Below are 21,730 nucleotides of genomic sequence, written 5' to 3'. Positions count from 1 at the left end.
GAATACAGTTAACTCTAAATTCTCCTAGACTGTAGGGAGCTACATTTGCTCATCTTTCATAGAACATTCAGGAAAACCCTGATCTAGGGAAACGATCTGTAAGTAAGTGTCCACCTGTTCTACCAAAGAATCCAGTATGTCAACATATTCTACTTTATTTAACAAAATAACCAAGATCAAATTTGTTCTTTGGATGCCTATAAAATGCTCATTATTAAATCTTGTGAGACACCTGGGGGTCCTCAGCAACTATCACTGTGGTGTTTAATGAGGGCAGATATACACAAACCATGCATTTTCCAGTAGCATTTTCTACTATTTATTGTGCCGCGATTGCTCCTAGGTACCAGAGAAGACCCTGACACCCAGCTGCTGTAAATCTCCCAAGACAGGTGATCGTTAAATAGATTAAAATACATGGAAATTACCTAAATGTGGACCATTAGATTAAATGAAGCAGCTACAGTATAATGCCCTGATGTTTCCAGCAACTCTATTTAGATTATAACTGTACCAGTGTTGTGCGAATCACATGATTAAAAAGAATATTACAAATCTTAAGCCCCCCACAACACTAAAGGTTTGCAATTGAAATTTCTCCAAGGCTTAGTAAACAGTTACCTCCAAGAAAAGGCACTTTGAAACTGACTTTCTAGACCAATCTGCATTTCGATGTGGTTCAGAGCAAAACCTTGTCTCTGTGTGGCATGTTTGCAGGAATAACAATGTTTAAATAATGTCTGAAATGGAGCATAAAAATCCTTTGTAACTCAAATGGACATATTGAGAAATCTTAAGCTTCAGCTCACATTACCTTTTTGATATTTCTTTCAAAGACTGACAGTAAGACATCATCACTTCCAGAAAGTACCTCTCCAAAAGCCCTGTGCATATTTTTGATGTAGTTTTCTCTTGCAACCTCTCCTCATAACTCTAATAAATGCCAATTTGGGGAGCAGGAGTGGTTAGAGTTCTAAATTTTTCATCAAATTCTATGTGAAATTGAAGTAGTCTGTCTATTTCTTTCTGTCTAACCTGATCACTGCAAAAAGAAGGGGAAAATAACCCTGTACGTGTGTGTCTTCAAAAAATACCTCTTAATTGGAGTCATTTAAGCTCGGGATAAGATCTTTTTGGCAGAGGAAATATCAGCCAAGGTGGTTTTTATTTCTCTGTCATGTCAAGAGGATTTTTGTTCCCTTATTAGATCATTTTATTTTATTGAGGCTGAAAGCAAGGAAGGCAAGGAAAGAGAAGGGAGCTCATATTAATGGTGTCTATTCAGTGCCAAGTACTGTGCTTGGTGTTTTCCACCTTACCACAGTTCACAGTGTCTGATCCTTATAACAGCCTTCCCAGGCAGACATTATTGACTCATTTATTGATTAATAAAACTGAAGCTTGAAAAGATTAGTTCATAAACCATCATACAAAAAATACATTTTGGACCTATTTCTATCTTGAACAAGTCCGTGCTCTTCTCAATACATTCTGCTGCTTGGTTGAGTGTTATGTGTGAACACCAAGCATCAACAATAAACAAAGTCATAAAACATGGTGACTGCTCTTCAGGTGGGAGCCGTGTTTGCAGGTGTTAGGAAATGGCAGACATGACTAAGCCTGGATCCCTTTTGCAAAATGGAAGAATGAAAAAAAAGGCAACAATTAACAAGGTACTTAGGTGTACCAGGCTCTCTGCTAAGCATTTTACGTATGCTGTTTAATCCTCATGGCAATCCCAGGACATGGGCACTGTTATTTCTACTTTAAGATGGAAAAAACTGAAGCTCAGAAGGTATGCTACCAAAAGCGGTAGAGGTAGTGAGTGATAGAACTGTGATTAGAAGTAATTTGCATGCGTGGTGGCTCAAGTCTATAATCCCAGCATTTGGGAGGCCGAGACGGGTGGATCACAAGGTCAGGAGATCGAGACCATCCTGGCCAACACGGTGAAACCTCGTCTCTACTAAAAAATACAGAAAACTAGCCGGGCGAGGTGGCGGGCACCTGTAGTCCCAGCTACTCGGGAGGCTGAGGCAGGAGAATGGCATGAACCCGGGAGGCGGAGCTTGCAGTGAGCTGAGATCTGGCCACTGCACTACAGCCTGGGTGACAGAGCGAGACTCCGTCTCAAAAATAAAAAATAAAAAATAAAAAAAATAATAATTTAAAAAGAAGTAATTTGCATGAATCTAGATCCCACTCCGGGAGTATAGTGTACTGTTTAAATGCTACATAGTAAAAGAACATGGGTTTTCTACTTGTTTGTTTGACTATTTACCTGTATTTTTAAAGCAGCTTAATTGAGGTAATCCACTTGCCATACACAAATCGTTTCAAGTTCAACATGTAATATTTTTAGTAAATACACTGGGTTGCGCAACCATAACCACAACCTGATTCTAGAATATTTACACCTCTCTGAAAAGAAGTCCCATATCCATTAACAGTCACTCCCCATCCCCAGTCCTGTGCAACCACTAAATCCACTTTTTGTTTCTGTTGATTTGCCTATTCTGGATGTTTCAGGTAAATGGGATCATAGGATACATGGTCTTCTGTGACTGGCTCTTATACTTATGATAATGTCTTAGGATTTATCCATGTTGTAGCATGTATTAGTACTTCACTTGTATTGCTGAATAGTAGTCCATTGTATGGTTACATCGCATTGTATTTATCTTAACATTAGTTGGTGGATATACGGGTTTTTTCCACCTTTTGACTATTATGAATAATGCTGCTATGCATTGTGTGTGTGTACCAGTTTTTGTGCAGGTGTACATTCTCAGTTATCATAGGTATATATCTAAGGCCGCAACTTCTGGGTCACATGATAACTCTAACATTTTGAGGAACTTTCAAACTGTTTGCCAAAGTGACTGTACCATTTTACATTTCTACCAGTCTTGTAGAAAGGTTCCAATTTTTCCATATTCTCACCCACACTTGTGGTCTACCCATTTGATTTTAGCCATCCTAATGAGTATAAAGTGATACTCATTATCATTTTGATTTGCATTTTTTTTTTTTTTTAATTTGAGACGGAGTCTTGCTCTGTCGCCCAGGCTGGAGTGCAGTGGAGTGATCTCAGCTCATTGCAACCTCTGCCTCCTGGTTTCAAGTGATTCTCCTGCCTCAGCCTCCTGAGTAGCTAGGATTACAGTAACTTGCAACCACTGCTGGCTAGTTTTTGTATTTTTGGTAGAGACAGTGTTTCACCATATTGGCCAGGCTGGTCTCGAACTGCTGACCTCGTGATCCATCTGCCTTGGCCTCCCAAAATGCTGGGATTACAGGCATGAGCCACCACGCCCGGCCTGCCTTTCTTTAATGACTAAGAATGTTGGGCGTCATTTTATTTACATATTAACCATTGTATACCTTTTGGGAGAAGTGTCAATTCAATTTTTTCCTATGTTTTCATTGGGTTGTCTCTTTATTATTGAGTAGTAAGTTGTCTTTTCATTTATAATACATTTTGCAGCACAACAGTATTTAATTTTGATGTTATTCAATTTATCTATTTTTTTCCTGTTTTCACTTGTGCTTTTAGTGTCTTATCTAGGAAACCATTGCTTATCCTAAGATCATGAAATATTACCGTTAGGTTTTCTTCAAAGATTGAAAAAACAATTGTTTAATGTGCATCTGTCTCCCTCAAACTGCACGTAGACGCCATCAGAGAGGGGCGGCTCTTGTTTTGTTCTTCACATAATTTCTGTTACTTTGTTCAGAATCTGTTATATATTAGACATCTAATAAACGGATAATTGAATTACTGAGCAGCTGACCATGTTAGGCAATAGAACCTTTAGTATACAGCTATTTACTGGTAAACCTGGAAGGCAATCACAGCTCCTATTACCTCTAAGACCATTGTTCTTACTACTGAGAAATTAGTTTTTATTTATCCACACATTAAAATATTGAGAAATTTTTTTAACTTTTAAGTTAAGGGGTTCATATGCAGGTTTGTTACATAGGTAAACTTGTGTCACTGCAGTTTGAGTTTTAGCTCTTACATTTAATTCTATGATTCATTTTGAGTTAATTTTTGTGCATGGTGTGGAGCCAGGGTCTAAATTCATTCTTTTGCATATGGATATCCGGTTATCCCTGAATCTTTGTTGAAAAGAGCATTATTTTTGATGAGGCAGTCCTTTTTATTGATTTTTATTCCTCCACTTAGTAGCAATGGAAGCTTGAGTTACTCAACCTCAGTTTCCTCATCTGTGAGCCTGCTGCTAAACCTACATCTCAATGCCGATGTCAAGAAGAGATAAGTGTCTCTGTACTGAGACCTTACCACTTTTCTAGAATGCCATTATTCAATAGACATCCAACATCCCACGCCTCTGAAACATCTTGCTGAAATTAAATGATTAATTCCAACACTATGAGTTTAAATCAATAGGAAATAATTTCATGAATTTGATCTCCCCAGCCCCCACAGGGAGACCATTAGTCACTGTACATTCTTTAGCTGTTCCTCCTTGGGCATGAATATGGAGAAGCTACTGTATGTCAGATACGTGAGAAGGAAGACTTTTCAGTAAGGAGCTCCCCATGTGATACCATGTGATAGGTAGCATGGCTACTCCTTTTTGCACATGAAGCAGTCCATCTTTCCACCATGTATGTACCCATCAGATAGGAGAGACTGGGAAGAATTCCATTTCCATTATTTTTCCTTTCTTTTTTTTTCCAGTTATGGGGTCTCCCTGTGTTGCCCAGGCTGGAAGGCAGTGACTATTCACAGGCGTGATCATAGTGCACAACAGCCTTGGACTCCTGGGCTCAAGTGCTCCTTCTGCCTCAGCCTACCCAGTAGCTGTAACCACAGGAGTACCTCGCTGTGCTTGGCTTAGAGAATTCCATTTATTTCGCAGCATTTAGATTCTAATCTCTATATTGTATTTCCTCTCCAGAATCTAACGATTCTGAGTGTATAGTTTTGTGTTATGTTTCTTTTTTTTCTGGAAGGGTTTTAAGTTTTGCTTCCAAAAAATAAGTTGTATATTTTCACTCTGCTTCCAAAGTGGCTGATTCCTTTGGTTATCAAAATTAAGAAACCCACACTATTCTTAGACAAGATTCTCAAGTCATTATTATTTAGCACCCAAAGCAGAGAATAGCAAGCTTGTTGATTCTTCCAGACCTTGGTATGGTGTTGAATGCAGCCTCATGTCTTTTCCTGGGGCCAGGAGACTTCTTGTTCAAATTGAAAAAGCATGCTTTGGACTGATTTATATGTGAGGAAAAAAACATCCTTTCTTAGTAACTGTCCCATAACCCTGGGCCCTTTCTCAGATTCCAAGAGGTATTTCATGCATACCACCCATTCCCCCTCTGTGATGAAGTTTACTATTGTAGCCCACTTGGCTTTCTTTCCCTGTAGCTGCCTTAACCTACTCTGATTCCCTGGGGAAGTTTGCACCCCTGCCTGTGTAGTAGTCTCCCAGTTCCTCTTTGTTTTGCTTCTCTTGAAGAAAAATGCCCAAAGACCCATATTCTTTTTAAAGTTTCACTAATAACTATTTTGAGGGAACGAGAGGAGATTAACATGTATGGGAAAGTATCAGAAGTTCCGGTGTTGGACACTTCATTATCCTTATCCTTTGTTAATTCCACAGATGGAACTAGAAGCTGCATTGAGCTCCTGTCCTCCCTGCTAGTTCACGATGGAGTTCACCAAACTCCATTGTTTCTTCTTTCTTTGGAGAAATTCTGCTGGCTGATGACTTTCTGCAGAGCTGCACTTCATTACTTGATTATACAAAACTCTGCACTTTATCGATATCAAAGTGCTTGGATTATTTTATAACACACCAGACATTTCTCACTTCTGTGCCTTGCAAATGTGGCTTCTGCTTCCTGGAGTTCCATACCTTCCCCCTTGTTTAAAATGTAAACCCATTTTATTCTCCTCTTCAAAAATGACTCAAATCTTAAGGGTTTAAAAAAGACTTTCCGGAGCAATCTCATCACCGTATACAACTAGTTTATCTTGTTTCTGTGCCTATCCATTAAGAATCTTAGAATGATACTCATCACTTTGCATGACGATGCCTTTGCTGTCTGTCTTCATCCTAGACTATGTTTCCTGAGAGCACATCCTACCTTATTTGCTTCCTTTTCAGCTGCAACTGCTACCTGTCACAGATCAGTAACTAATTAATATTTAGTAAATTGATTTAAATTGAAAGGAAATCAGGAGTTTGTGACTCCATTTTCCCTTCTCTAGAAGATTACTTACACGATGTACATCTGTTCAGCTCACCAACTTACCAACAGCTTACAAACACCATTCATCGGGAAGACCTTCAATAAATTAACATTCCCACCTCTACTGACTCCTCTGGCAAGAACAAGAAGTTCACAAGTTAATGGGAATAAAGAAGAGGGGAAGAGGAATATAGGAAGAGAGGAGGAGACAGGAAGACATTTCATAATTTAACATCATGTGAGCCCTGGCACCTCATTTATTTTACAAAAAGGACTGCTGATGCTCATATTTTTGTGGGTTGGAACTCAAAACAGGCTTTCTGCTTTTCCTTCACCAGACACCTGCCTTGCGGCCTGTAGACTTGTTGTTTATTCACCAGCTCGTTCTCCGGGATCATCTTTATTCCTTTCTTAAGCCATCAGCTGGGGCTTCTTCATTCCCAATGGCTGCTGTGATGGTGCTGAATGTATCTTTCCTCACAGAGCATTAAGTCCCATCCTCCTTAATCAATACTGAGCACAAAATCAATGAAATGGCAATGTGCATCTGCAAACTTCCTTTGAAGCTGATCAACCCATTTAGAATGAATTAACATCTAATTGGCAAGCAATCATGCCTAATAATTTTTAGACTTTTTTATTCTTCAGCGTCACATCTCTCAAAACACTGTCAATAGAACAGTTATATAGACTCTTCTCTCTGGAAGTCAGTAGAGAAGCATCTTGTTATATTCTTCTAATTATTACTCAAGGCAAGTTCTTCTAGTTCTGCTTCCTGCAATAATAACAATAATAGTGACAATAAATAAGATAAAATTATATTGGATATCTCAGCAAACTTGAAGGAACAAGATTTTTCAGCCAAGTCTATAGAATGTGCCTATCTTTCAGGAGTTTGTGTTTTTTTTTTCCCTTGCCAAATTCTAATCAGTTTTATATCACCTCTCCACCTCTTTCCTCCCAGTTTTTGTCCTCAAGGACCAGAGCAGGAGAACTTTCAAAACAATCCTTGGACCTCTACATCCTTTCCAGAAACCCCCTCGGGTCTTTCCTTATGATGTCAGCCATCCGTTTCATTTTTTAAACAATATATTTTTTTATATTGAGCTGGAGCCAAAAAAGACAGAACAGAGGAAAATGTCACATGGAAAAAGATTAGGCCAGATCAACCTAGGTTTGGAAAAATAAACTGGAGGCTTTGAGAATTTTTTTTAATACTGTTCTTGTTCGAAATACCTTTACATGCTATAAGGCATTCTGTTTTAGTTATTCTATGCAGGCAACAGTGATACAGAGTTGATCCTTTTTTCCCTCACAAAACAACAACGTCAAGGATATGCCTATATTTTAAAGCAGGGCTACAAAGGGAAGTTTGTACCATCTCTGCACAAAGACAAATCAGAGGAGGTTCAAGGATGTCATGCTCTGTCTGTTGTTCTAGAAGAAGCCTGAGAACCTGAAATATTTTATTTGACTGAATTTAAATACGTCCTATACCTGCCACCCATTCCACTCTTGTTCTCCCTGCCTAGAGTGATGCCAGCCACCTGACAACATGAATGGAAGTTGCCATACCAGGGGCTTCTGATGCCTGCCTTGTGCAGCCAGGGTTTCTAATGCCTTCCTTGGCTGTCTTTGCAGAGTCTCTTTCCTCTTTACTCTTGGAGGAGTAAGAAAGTCCCACCAACAAGTGAGAGTGTTCCTTCAGATGTCTTGCTCACTACTCCTAAGATATTTACATAAATTACTCTGGGTCTTCCCTGAAAGTCAGTTGAGTCCCAAGTCACTAACACAGAGTCAGGGACCTTGACAAGATTTCACTCTGTGCTGACAGGATCTCAGAATACTTTCACCAAACTGAATCTCTTCTGCCTCTTTGTTATCTGAAGCCCTACAGTTTTAGATTCCAAATATTTGGTTGAAAAGCTTCCTCAACATTTCCTCAAGAAGACCTAAGTAGTTCCTCATGAAATGTGGACTTCTTTTGGACCACTCTGGTATGTTACAGTCTCCAATGCGGGTGTGTCCATCAAAGCCCCCCCTTGAATCCTCATTAGGGTGTGTGTGTGTGTGCATGTGTGTGTGTGCTTGTGTGTGTGTTTGAAAGTGATGCATGAAGAAGGAGAAGGAAGAAGAGAAAAAAATATGTACCACATTTTCTTTATCCAGTCTACCACTGATGGGCATTTAGGTTGCTTCCATGTCTTTGCTATTGTGAATAGTACCACAGTGATCATATGCATGCATGTGTCTTCATTCTAGAATGATTTATATTCCTTTCAGTGTAAGCCCAGTAGTGGGATTGCTGGGTTGAATATTTCTCTTTTCAGGTCTTTGAGGAATCACTACACTATCTTCCACAGTGGCTGAACTGATTTATACTCTTACCAAAAGTGTATAAGCTTTCCTTTTTCTCTGCAACCTTGGCGGTATCTGTTATTTTTTGACTTTTTATTAATAACCTTTCTGGCTGGTGTGAGATGGTATCTAATTGCGTTTTTTATTATGTTGAGCTTTCTTTCACATGATTATTGGCTGCATGTATGTCTTTTTTTGAAAAGTGTCTGTTCATGTCCTTTGCCCACCTTTTAATATGCCATAGAATACTACTTAGCCACAAAAAAGAACATGATCATATTCTTTGCAAGATCATATCCTTTGCAGGAACATGGATGGAGCTGAAGGACATTATCCTTAGCAAACTAATGCAGGAACAGAAAACCAAATACCACATGTTCTCACTTATAAGTGAGAGCTAAATGATGAGAACACATGGACACTTAGAGGGGAACAACACACACTGGGATCTATTGGAGGGTGGAGGGTCAGAGGAGGGAGAGGATCAGGAGAAATAACTAATGGGTACTGGGCTTAATACCTACGTGACAAAATAATCTGTACAACAAACCCCCGCGTTACAAGTTTACCTATATAGCAAACCTCCACTTGTACCCCTGAGCTCAAAATAAAAGTTAAAAAAAGAAGATGAAAAATAAAAGGCAGAAGAAGAGGAATAAATGAAGAAGCAAGAGGGGGAAGAGAATGAGGAGGAGGATGTGGAGGAAAAGGAGAAACCATACTCTGCCAAAGTATTTGTGAGTTTAGCCAAAAATCCATTGTCTCATTTTTCTTTTTCTGCCTACATAATATCCACAAACAGTTCATCTAATTTTTCTGGGCACTGAAATGAGTGCTACATCTTTTAGGATTGAATTTTCCAACAGTTTTGTCCTTGTGTAAAAATAAAGACACTGTTCCCCACCCCTACCCATTTAAACATCACTTCTGCAAAAATGTCCAAGGAAGCAAAAATATTTCATGGGCTCCTGTCTACAGTTCCTCACAAGCTTGCACCATGTCTTTGTGATTCTGACCGCTGTCCGGGCGGTGGATGTCTGGATGTCCTAACCGAGTTGCTTCAGAGAGCATTGCTTTCTGCTAAAATACTAATCTTATGAAGTTCACCATTTTCTTCTTACCTCTAAGGAAAAGCATATGGTAAACGAGTCAGTGTTAGGATTCCTGCTAAGCTCCTCCACTCAACAAAGATTTCTGTTTCTTCCTCCTCCCTTCCTCTTTTCCTCCCTCTCTCCCTCTTTTCTTCCTTCCCGTTTGCCTGAGAGTTGTTAATACCTTGCCCAAGTAATTCAATCTTCCTGGCCTTAATTTTCCTCAGGTAAAAATGCTGTGTGTGAGGGTTTAAGGTGCCAAAATATTTAGTTTTTCACAACCATAACTTTCTGTATTTAGTTCAAATTCTCCTTTCTGTGACAAACCTCTTTATCTATTTAATGTAGTATTTAATTGAGTATTTTAGTAACTATTTGGTTCAACCCCTCCCTTTTATCTTGGTTTTCATGAGCTTCAGTGTGATGTGTCTGGGCAGCATTTTATTTGAATTTATTCTGTTTAGAGTTTCCTGAACTTCTTGAAACTTTCACCAAATGTGGGAGAAAATAATTATTACTTCAAATTTTTTTCTAACTCAATCTCTTTCTCACTTCCTCTGGGACTCCAGTGACAAGAATAGTGGATGTTTTTGTATTGTCTCAAGTTTCTGAAGCTCTTTCTCCTTCACCCCCACTCATTTTTGTCTTTATGTTCTTCAGTTTGAATAATTATTTGATGTATCTGTAAGCTTACTTTTTCTTCTTGTATCTCCATTCTATTATTGATTCTACCTAATGAATATCTTTGCTTAAGACACTGCATTTTTCAATTCTAAAATTTCCATTTGGTTCTGTTTTTATAGTTGTTTTTGAGAACCTCTATCTTTCTATACGCTAATCCTTATCTCATTGAATGTGGCTATGATATCTACATTAAAGTCTTTGTCTGGTAATTCTAACATCTAGGTCATCTCAAGCATGGATATTTGTTGGGGTTCTGTTTTTCCATAGTGAGGATGGACACACTTTTTCTATCAAGGGTCAGATAGTAATTGTTTTTAGCTGTGTGGGACATATAGTCTCTGTGGCAGCTTCTCAACTCTGACATTGCAGCGTGAAATCTGCAGCAGACAACACATGAGTGAATGAGTGTAGTTGTATTCCGGTAAAACATTAGACATAGATACTGAAATTTGAATGACGTAAAATATTCACGTTTTATAAATAGTTTTCTGATTTTTTCAATCATTAAGAAATGTACAAATTATCCTTATCTTCAGAGCCATAGTAATCCTGGTGCTAGTACAAATTTGCTGCATGGACTATAGTGTACCAAGGTCTACCCTTAAGAATTCTTCACAATTTTCTGGTTCCTTTTATGTCGATTCATCTTGGACTGTATCACGGATGGTTAAATATTATGTTGTGAGACTCTAACTCCCGTTAAAATTATCTGGAAAACATTGGTGTGTTTTGTTTTGACAGGTTTGGTTAGGTACAGATCACAAGCTCTGCCTTGCCTTCGGAGGATCCAACCTAAGTTCTGTTTCCAAAGTTTTGGCAATGACCCATTCCTGCACCCCTCAGGAGTTAGTTTGACTGTGTAAACTGTCACTAACCTGGGGTGGTGGTTGATATTCTAACCCAGTTCTTGGAGCCTTTGCTGTGCTTCTTAGATCTGTTCTGTGCATGCGCACCTCAGGCATGAACTTGAGATTTCTGATGGTTAATACACAGAACTAGGAGAGCCCATTCTTGGGGATTTCCACATATCTGAGACTGACCTTGGGGCAATACAGTCAGAGAAAAAAATAGAGAAAAAACAATATGGCTTCTGGCCTCCCCCACTAACAAACACACTCTTCAAAGCACAGATTACCTGCCCGCAGAGATGGATTGTTCTTTTGGGGCTTTACTTTTCCACCCTCTGCACTGCTGCCACCATCACACAGCAATTCAAGCTGGCCTCTGGATATTACCTGGAGAGAAAAAAAAAATGTATTTATCTTGTTCACAGGGATCCCATACTCTGTGGTACACAGGAACCCCTTTTCTGGCTAGAGTTTCTCTCAAAGGTTTTGCTATCCACATCTACTGTGCAGTTTTGTTCTTAGATCAAAACTGGGAAACAAAGAAGAAAAAAGAATACCTCTGCGATATTGGTCATTCTTCAAATTCTGACTTCTTTTCCCAATCAACCTGTATCCTTCTCAGAGACTGTAGGTATTTGCTTTTTGCATTCTATCCATAGGTTTTAGTTATAGTCAGTAGGAGAGACAGGATATTGTGAGCCTACTCCATCTTGGCTGGAACTGGAAGTCCCCACCAGAAACTAATGTTCCAGAAAGGAAAGTGACTTGTACAAAGTCACAATAAAAGGTAGTGAAAGAAGTAGAACCAGAACCTGTGACATCTGGTTCTTTTTGGTTGCCCTCTTTTGAGAGTCAATATGGCGTATTTTTATGGAGGAGAGTGAAAGGACAAGTAGAGTCCAATGAACATTGGACTCCCTTCCCTCAAGGTGCTCTGTGATGCTCACCACCCAGATGCCCACATCTAGGTACTCACTGTGGGCTCTGGCAGTGCCACATCAGCTTGTCTTACACATGGGTGAGGCTAGATAAAATGATGTGAGAAAGTTATATAAAACTCCTGCAGTCACTCAGTAATGGCAGTGATGGTGATGATGGAAATGTCTGTATTTGTGAAGGAGGATGTGTGTTTTCATATGTCTACCCGGGCGAGTGCTTATGCATGGTTATTCATGCATATGTGTCAGTGTTTCTTTATAAGTGTGGATGTGCCATACGTGTATGTTAAGACCCTGAGTCTAATTTAAGAAATGAAGTTGCCTAATGCAAATTTGGCAGGTGAAAAAGCACTATGACTCTGATAATTTAAATAATTACTTTGCTGGTGGGTCAAAATTTGAATACCATTTTTCTTAATATGTCATGAGACATAACCAATTACATTCAATCTGTCTATTTGGAGACAATTATATATAATAGAATGATAGAGAAAAAATATTAGAGGTAAGTTAATGATGAGCCTCAGTCTTAAATGCTAGTACAAAACCATAACTAAACCCAGATACTTTCTGCATAACTTTCCCCTCACCAGAAAGAACAGTGTTGAGTCTCTGTCCCTATCTCTTAGTCACACGTGCTCTTCTGCAATGCTGGATTTTCTCATGCTATGCCTATATATCTTTGTTTTCAAGACACATATTTCCTCACATAAAATCTACACATTAAAGCACAACCTTGCCTTCAGAAATATTTCTAGGAGATGGGAAATGAGGAGGAGAGGCTGAGTTTGGCTTCAGATATCTGGAATAAAGTGCTTTGATGGTTCCAATTAGAAATGGCACTAGAAGGCCTGTCAAAATGTCCCAGATAGCAATCAGGTGGCACACCTCTGGGGTCACATTTTTTTGTGGATGAGGCAGTGGTTCATATTCCATTCCTGCTGCATTGAACAAGCTTAATTTGCAGTCTTCTTTATTACAATTGGACTCTGATTTATCTAACAGCATGTTTGGGAAAGGAAGGAACATTTTAGTGGTTGTATTTTAGGAAATGGCTTAGGATAAGGTCTGAGCCACTTCAGCATTCCAGCTCTGGGTGGGACACTTGATAAGCATGATTTCATTGGCGTGGTGGCTCATGCCTGTAATCCTAGCACTTTGGGAGGCCGAGGAGGGTGGATGACTTGAGGTTAGGAGTTTGAGACCAGCCTGACCAACATGGAGAAACCCTGTCTTTACTAAAAATACAAAAAATTTAGCCAGGCATGGTGGTGCATGCCTGTAATCCCAGCTACTTGGGAGGCTGAGGCAGGAGAATCTCTTGAACCTGGGAGGCGGAGGTTGCAGTCAACCAAGATGGTGCCATTGCATTCCATCCTGGGCAATGAGAGCGAAACTCTGTCTCAAGAAAAAAAAAAAGAGTAGGTAAGAGTAGGTAGGTATTATTATTCCTATGCAATAGATGGACAACTGAAGTTCAGGGAGCCAAAATAGTAAACTGAAATTACAAAAACTAGTATTCCTTATCTACATATTTTTAAAGTCCACTTCTGGAACTAGGTCTCATGCCTGTTAACCTTTTCAGTATAACAAACTAACAGAAACATACTGAATTATAAACAACGATTTATTTGCACATTCATTTTGGGCTGGGCTCAGCTAAGCAGCTCTTCTGCTAAATTCTCCTTGGGTCGAGTATATGTGCATAGTTATTAGATGGTGAGTGAGGCTCTTTATTGCAAGATGGCTGCATTCACATGTCTAATGAACTGGGATTTCAGCTGGGATGTTTGTCTTTTTTCTCACGTCTTTTCCAGCAGGATAGCCCTAGTGTTCTTACAAAGTGGTAACAGAATTCCAAGACTCCAAGTTTATGTGCAAGTGCTTATCAAGCCTGTCTGTGTCAAGTTAGCTTGCATCTCATTAGCCAAACAAATTTACATTATCAAGCCTAGAGTCAATCTGCTGGGGAGGGGGGGCGGCGGGGGACAGTGATTTTCCTAACAGATTTTAGGAAGCATAATTTATTGAGGGCTATTACTGTAATAACCTCCCATAGTGGTTTTCAAATCTAGGTCTGTTTGATTTCAGTGAAAGCTACTTTACCCATCAAATAAAGTTGATGTCATATTGTTTCAAGGTTTCTTATATGATTTCTCTGTCTATCACATTATCAACATCAGTAAAATGATAAATTAAAACCCATACACATCCACAGGCAAAATTTCCACACACATTTCACAAATGAACTGACAGGTATGCACAAAAGCCAGCCCAATTTAAAAAGCAAGAGACCCAATGTCAAAAGGGCACAGGAGCCAATTAAAAGAGTTTCCAATGGCCAAATCTGGAACAATCTATGCAACTAAGTAAAGGAGTATTAGATTGTAGCCCAAAGTATAGAATAAATATCCATGAATTCTTTCTGCTATAGATAAAAAATTAAGAAAGAAAGAAAAGATAAATCTCCAATGTAGAAAATCCCCCCCCCCAAAAAAAAACATGTATATAGATCCTCCATCCTTTAGAAGGTGGCACATAACCTCCAACATCTTGGTGTGGTCTGTGCATAGTGACTTTCTCCCAAAGATTACAGTATGGAAGGGAATGGAGGGATAGTAACTTTGCAGGAGAGAGATTTGAAAAGCATTACTTCAGCCAGGTGATCAAGTCAATATCAACAGTGATAAGTTGAGTCGTGTTAATGGTCTGTATCCTTGATATGACATAATGAAAATGGCACTTTACCTCTGTGTTCTTCCTCTCCAGAAGCCTAGTCAGACCCACTGAGCAATGTATTAAAAATTGTCTGGGCCGGACACAGTGGCTCATGCCTGTAATCCCAGCACTTTGGGAGGCCTAGGCGGGAGGATCACGAGGTCAGGAGTTGGAGACCAGCCTGGCCAACACGGTGAAACTCCGTCTCTACTAAAAGTACCAAAATTAGCTGGGCGTGGTAGCGCTCGCCTGTAGTCTTAGCTACTCAGGAGGCTGAGGCAGGAGAATTGCTTGAACCCAGGAGGAGGAGGTTGCAGTGAGCCGAGATGGCGCCATTGCACTCCAGCCTGGGTGACAGAGCAAGACTCTGTCTCAAAAAAAAAAAAAAAAAAAAAATTGACCAATATTCCTCAGAATTCTCAAGGTCATCAGAATCAAGGAAAGTCTGAGAAAACTTATCACAGCCAAAGGACCCTAAGACAACACTACAAATAAATGTAATGTTGTATCCCAGATGGAATTCCGGAAGAGAAAAAGGATAAAAGGATATTAGGTAACAACTACAGGACTCTGAATAAAGGATGGACTTTAATTGGTAGTAATATGTCAATATTGATTTGTTAATTGTAAAAAATGCACCATCCTACTGTAAGATATTAACTGGTTGAGGGCTATTTGAGAACTCTGCACCATATCTGCCATTTTTCTGCAAACCCAAAACTTGTGAGAAATAAAGGTAATTAAAAATAAAAGCAAAAAATCAGACTAGAAATGTATTCCCAATGTAGACAGTAGACAAAGAGCTGATATTTAGCATACAAAAGTATTAACCAAGCCAATAAAAAACCACAGGACCTCAGTACACAATGAAAAAGGGACACACACCAATTATTTATAGTTAAAAATAAGCATAAATAGGCACATGGAAAGCACAGTTCAGCAACTAGTAATGAAAAATAATCTATGAAATATGAATTACTTTAACTGTTTTAAACCTAGAACCATTTAAAAAATAATAATATTCTGTGTGATTAAGAAGCTGGCCAGGCACAGTGGCTCACACCTGTAATCCCAGCACTTTGGGAGGCTGAGGTGGGCAGATTGTTTGATGACAGGAGTTCCAGAGCAGCTTGGCTCACATAGCGAAACCCTGTCTCTACTAAAAATACAAAAAAATTAGCTGGGTGTGGTGGTACACACCTATAATCCCAGCTACTCGGGAGGCTGAGGTTGGAGAATCGCGTGAACCTGGAAGTTGGAGACTGCAGTGAGCTGATGCTGTGCCACTGCACTCCAGCCTGGGGGATAGAGCAAGACTCTCTCAAAAAAAAAAAAAAAAAAAAAACCCAGAAAACAGAAAACCCTTGCAAGAGATGATAAACCAGTAAACTACAGTTGCAAATTAATTTAAAAGTCACTCAATGTGTTAATTATTTTCTTCACAGTAATGCCATTTCTTTTTTTTTTTCTTGGAAAGTAATATATATGTGGCATATTTTCCATAGAAATATAATAATCATAGAATTATTTATAAATATGTAAACTTAGAAACTACTTACATCCTCAGCAATAGAGGAGTAAATTTTCCTTTGTTCACCCACTTGATAAAACCATATTAAGTAACTAAAATGAGATACTTTTTCTTTTTAAAAAAAAAATCTTATTTCCGTAAGTTTTTGGGAAACAGGTGGTATTTGGTTACATTAGTAAGTTTTTTTGTTTGTTTGTTTGCTTGTTTTTGAGGTGGAGTCTCGCTCTGTCACCCAGGCTAGAGTGCAATGGCACAATCTTGGCTCACTGCAAGCTCCGCCTCCCAGGTTCACCCCATTCTCCTGCCTCAGCCTCCCAAGTAGCTGGGACTACAGGGATTACAGGTGCCCTCCACCACGCCCGGCTAATTTTTTGCATTTTTAGTAGAGACGGAGTTTCACCGTGTTATCCAGGATGGTCTCAATCTCCTGACCTCGTGATCCACCTGCCTCGGCCTCCCAAGGTGCTGGGATTACAGGCGTGAGCCACCGCGCCTGGTCATGAATAAGTTCTTTAGTGGTGATTTGTGAGATTTTAGTGCACCCATCACTCAAGCAGTATACACTGAATCCAATTTGTAGTCTTGTATCCCTCACCTGCCTCCCATCCTTCTGTCCAAGTCCCCAAAGTTCATCATATCATTCTTACGCCTTTGCATCCTTATAGCTTAGCTCCCACTTATGAGTGAGAACAGATGATGTTTGCTTTTCCATTCCTGAGTTACTGCACTTAGAATACTAGTCTCCAGTTCCATCCAGGTTGCTGCGAATGCCATTAACTTGTCCCTTTTTATGACTGAGTAGTATTCCAGTGTGTGTGTGTGTGTATATATATTATTGTATATATAGTATATACAATATATAGTATATTATATATAATCCACTCATTGATTGATGGACATTTGGGCTGGTTCCATTTTTTTTTTTGCAATTGCGAATGTGCTACAATATACATGCGTGTGCAAGTATCTTTTTCATATAATGACTTCTTTTCCTCTGGGTACATGTCCGGTAGTGAGATTGCTGGATCAAATGGTAGTTCTGCTTTTAGTTCTTTAAGGAATCTCCACATTGTTTTCCATAGTGATTGTGCTAGTTTACATTCCTACCAGCAGTTAGAAGTGTTCCCTTTTCACTGCATCCATACCAACATCTGTTGTTTTTTTTTTTAATTTCTTTGAATATGGCCATTCTTGCAGGAGTAAGGTGGTATCACATTGTGGTTTTGATTTGCAGTTCCCTGATCATTTGTGTTGTTGAGCATTTTTTCAAATGTTTGTTGACAATTTCATATCTTCTTTTGAGAACTGTCCTTAGCCCACTTTATGATGAGATTTTTTTTTCTTGCTAATTAGTTTGAGTTTACCTGACTTCAAACTATACTGTAAGGCCATAGTCACCAAAACAGCATGGTACTGGTATAAAAATAGGCATATATACCAATGGGACAGAATAGAGAACCCAGAAATAAACCCAAATACTTACAGCCAACTGATTTTCAACAAAGCAAAGAAAAATATAAAGTGGGGAAATGACGCCCTATTCAATAAATGGTGCTGAAATAATTAGCAAGCCACATGTAGGAGATTGAAACTGGACCCTCATCTCCCACCTTATACAGAAATTAACTCAAGATGGATCAAGGACTTAAATATAAGACCTGAAACTATAAAAATTCTAGAAAATAACATCAGAAAAATCCTTTTAGACATTGGCTTAGGCAAAGACTTCATGACCAATAATCCAAAAGCAAATGCAACAAAAACAAAGATAAATAGGTGGGACTTAATTAAAGTAAAGAGCTCCTGTACAGCAAAAGAAACAGTCAGTAAACAGACAGTGGGAGAAAATTTTCATAATCTATACATCTGACAAAGGACTAATATCTAAAAGGATATTTTTAATAACATTGTAACAACATAGAAAACTGTCAATGTAATAAAAGTTGATAAGTGGCCAAATGTAAAAGTTATCTATATACCGTTATGCTTACATTAACAAATGCATAGATTTGAGAGACTGAAAGAAAATATATTACCTCTGTCAATAGCTTTATTTGCATTTTGATCTAGTTGCAGCTTTTGTTCTTACACTCTTCTCTGAATTTTGATTTATGAACGAACATTCTATTTGAACAACAATCAATAAAGGTTCAAAAAATATGATGAAGAAAAAAAATTGCAATTTTCCAGAATAGCAAAATCTGTTGTATTTGTCAGGCAGGGCATTAAAATCTTTGTTTCAACTTATCCCAGACTATTTTTGCACTATAATTGAATATATATAAATGTTATTAATAAAAGTAGTCACCCAAACAACTGATATGTTTTACGGGTCCCCCTAGACTTGATTTGTACAAAAAGAAAAAGTTTATAGAATTGAAGAGATGACCATCTATACAGATCATTTTGAGATCCCGTCGGCTTGTCTGCATATCTGTGTGTGTATGCACAACAAATACAGAGATCTTGTGGGAAACACTGAAAAAAAAAAACCAGTTATTTCTTTAAAATTGTCTTTTTAGAATTGCTTTGTAATTTACTGTTTGCTGTTCATATTTTTTCTAATTATTGTTAAGTGGAACACTATAAATTGATTTCATTTTCCCTTGTAAGAATGTTTGCCTTGCTATCAGGAAAGGATATTTTTCTCTTGAACTTAAATATTACCTTACAACCGGATCTGAATGTTCTAACAGGTACCCATACGTTGATGGATAGGTTGATTGATTAGGTCTGCTCGAGTCTGAAGGCAAAGGGCTGGACCAGATACTCCTAGGAGGGCCCTGCAGCTCAAAGGTTGAGATTACTGCCAATCTTGCTGCTGTCAGTGAGTATCCCCAACCAACGTCATCTCTTTGTAAGACATCAGCTGTCACTGGAGCCCAGGCAGCAGCAGACAAAAGCAGCTGATAACCATCCCCCAATCCTGATAAGGTTTTCTAGACACCGGAAACTTCTCACATACTGAAGTACTTTCTCTAGACAGATGAGAAAGCCGTTTTAAAGGTCCACAGTCTGACCTGTAGCTCAAATTATTTGAGCCCAGATTTAAACTATTTTAAGAGTGCCTGAGACGTTTGGACCCATGGGCTTCCTGGGACAGTAGCCTGAAACAAAATTAGCAGTAGCACAGCGTTCTGGTAAAGGGATCCAATTCCGGTTCATTGTGGGGATGGAGTGAGTCTGTTAAGACACTCGTTTGTCAAATAAGAATAATCACATTTTCTGCATAGGGTTGCTATAAGAATTTCATTTTAAAAAATTAAAAGAGAAACATCTATACAAATTTCTTAATAAAACACATAGCAAATAATAAGTGTTCCAGAAATATGAACACTTTGGCCTTGCTGAGAATAGACCTTTACAGAACTTCAGAAAATTTCCATGGAGTAATGACTAAACTCAGAGAGGTAACACCCACATTCTAGTCTTTTTTAGAAATAGGTATTTATTTTCTTATCTTGCTTATAGAATGGTAATGAACAAAAAAAAAGTTAAGAATGTATTGGATAAACATTCTCCATAGTTAGAATTATTTTAAAAATAAATAAATTGAGAAATGTCACTTTTCTGCAGAAAATTCTTCAAACACCTAAAATCCTTAACGGAAAGCATATAGGGCCTTCACCCCTGCCTACCCCTCTAACAGATGGAGAAACTCCAGCCACATGAAACAGACTTTCTGACCTTCCATTGAGCTCTACTCTTTTCCTGCCTGCAGGCTTTTGTTCAGGCTCTTCACATCCTGGAGAGCCCTTTCTTGTGGATCTGACTGCTTGATTCTTATTCATTCTACAGATTTCCTTTAAATATCACTGGGTCAACAGGCCATCCTGACCCTGCAGTCTAAGTTATGTCTTGTTCTGTTATTCTCTCTTATAAGACACTGTGATTTCCCTCCTTTACCCTTAGCACTTATAAGGAGTTTTAATTATGTAATTATCTGTGTGTCTATGTGTTAAAAGTCCAGCTCCGGTACTGGGTTGTCAGCATGGCATGAGGCAGGACCGTGTCTGCTGTGCTCATTATCTCAAGCCAGCATATGGGGAAATGCCTGGCACACCACAGGCTTTGCATAAATTGTGGCAAATAAACCACCGAATGAGTAAATGAATGAATGATATGAACAGCAATATTATTATGACTGCAATTTTAATAACAAAGCTGAGGGCACTCATGAAAGGTTCCCTCTTGGCAGGGTGAGTTTTCTGGGTTTTTTGTTTGTTTGTTTTTCCTCTACTCTGCATTCTCTTGGGCTCCTCCTTTTGGAGTTTCTTAAGTTCAGATCTTTCCTGTAGCTACTTCACCTTCCCCTGCTGGGCTTCCAGAGGAGAAGCATCTCGAGCTCTCGCTTCACTTACCTCCTAGTGACACACAAATCACGCTCCATTCTGGGTCCTTTCTCCCTCCTGCCAGAAACCTCCTCTCCAGCTGCCTGCTGAGTAGGATCCCATCAGCTACACTGGCTATGATTTCCATTACTGATTAGGGCCTCATGTTGACCTCTCCTGCGTGCATCTGCCTGCTAATCCATGCATCAACATACATGCGGACTCGCTAATGGAATTCCTGGCAAGGAGAAGATCGGGGAAAGGATATTCCAAGGATGGGGGCAGGGAGTGCCTACAAAGCCTTTCTTTTCCTCCACAAATCGCCTCTCAAAGACTCAAAGAACTATACCAGTAAGGTGAGACATATGGTCAAATGGGTTTAAAAACCAATCAACAAAAAAAAAAAAAAAAAAAGAGACTGCCTAATAATATGAACAGTGTGATCTTGTTATAGTAACAAAGAAAGTATATGTAAGCATAGTTAATGCCTGTCAGGATATATTCCCAGGAGTTTAATGAGGCTTATCTGTTTGTGGTAGAATTAGAGTTTTGATATGTATTGTATATCTATATAATTACTTTGTAGTATGTATTCTACTGTCAAAAAAACTCACTGTACTTTTACAAAAGAAAAAACTAATAATTTAAAAGCAAATTGAAGGCTGGGCATGGTGGCTCACGCCTGTAATCCCAGCACTTTGGGAGCCTGAGGTGGACAGATCACCTGAGATCAGGAGTTCAAGACCAACCTAGCCAATATGGTGAAATCCTGTCTCTACTAAAAATACAAAAAATTAGCTGGGCATGGTGACAGACACCTGTATTCCCAGCTACTCAGGAGGCTGAGGCAGGAGAATCACTTGAACCCAGGAGGCTAAGGGTACAGTGAGCTGAGATCACACCATTGCACTCTAGCCTGGACAACAGAGAAAGACTCTGTCAAAAAAAAAAAACCAAAAAAAAACCAAAAAAAAAGTGATCTGAAAGAACGAAGGAAAGCAAG

General features: G+C 38.9%; 2 long non-coding RNA genes across 2 annotated transcripts in view; one reads left to right on the top strand and one right to left on the bottom strand.

The window, feature by feature from the left end:
* The window catches only part of LOC135968981 (uncharacterized), a 198,181-nt gene that overhangs the window by 17,931 nt on the left and 158,520 nt on the right, over positions 1 to 21,730 (top strand). The gene's annotated exons all lie outside the window — the stretch shown is intronic.
* On the bottom strand, positions 6,552 to 21,306 carry LOC135968879 (uncharacterized). The gene is made up of 3 exons (XR_010583893.1): positions 20,758 to 21,306; positions 11,497 to 11,596; positions 6,552 to 7,003 (listed from the first exon to the last, which is right to left on the bottom strand). It is a non-coding gene; the product is annotated as an uncharacterized lncRNA (long non-coding RNA).

Source organism: Macaca fascicularis, chromosome 20 (genome assembly GCF_037993035.2).
Source record: "Macaca fascicularis isolate 582-1 chromosome 20, T2T-MFA8v1.1".
Taxonomy (NCBI): domain Eukaryota; kingdom Metazoa; phylum Chordata; class Mammalia; order Primates; family Cercopithecidae; genus Macaca; species Macaca fascicularis.
This window is presented reverse-complemented; position numbering and strand designations above follow the sequence as displayed.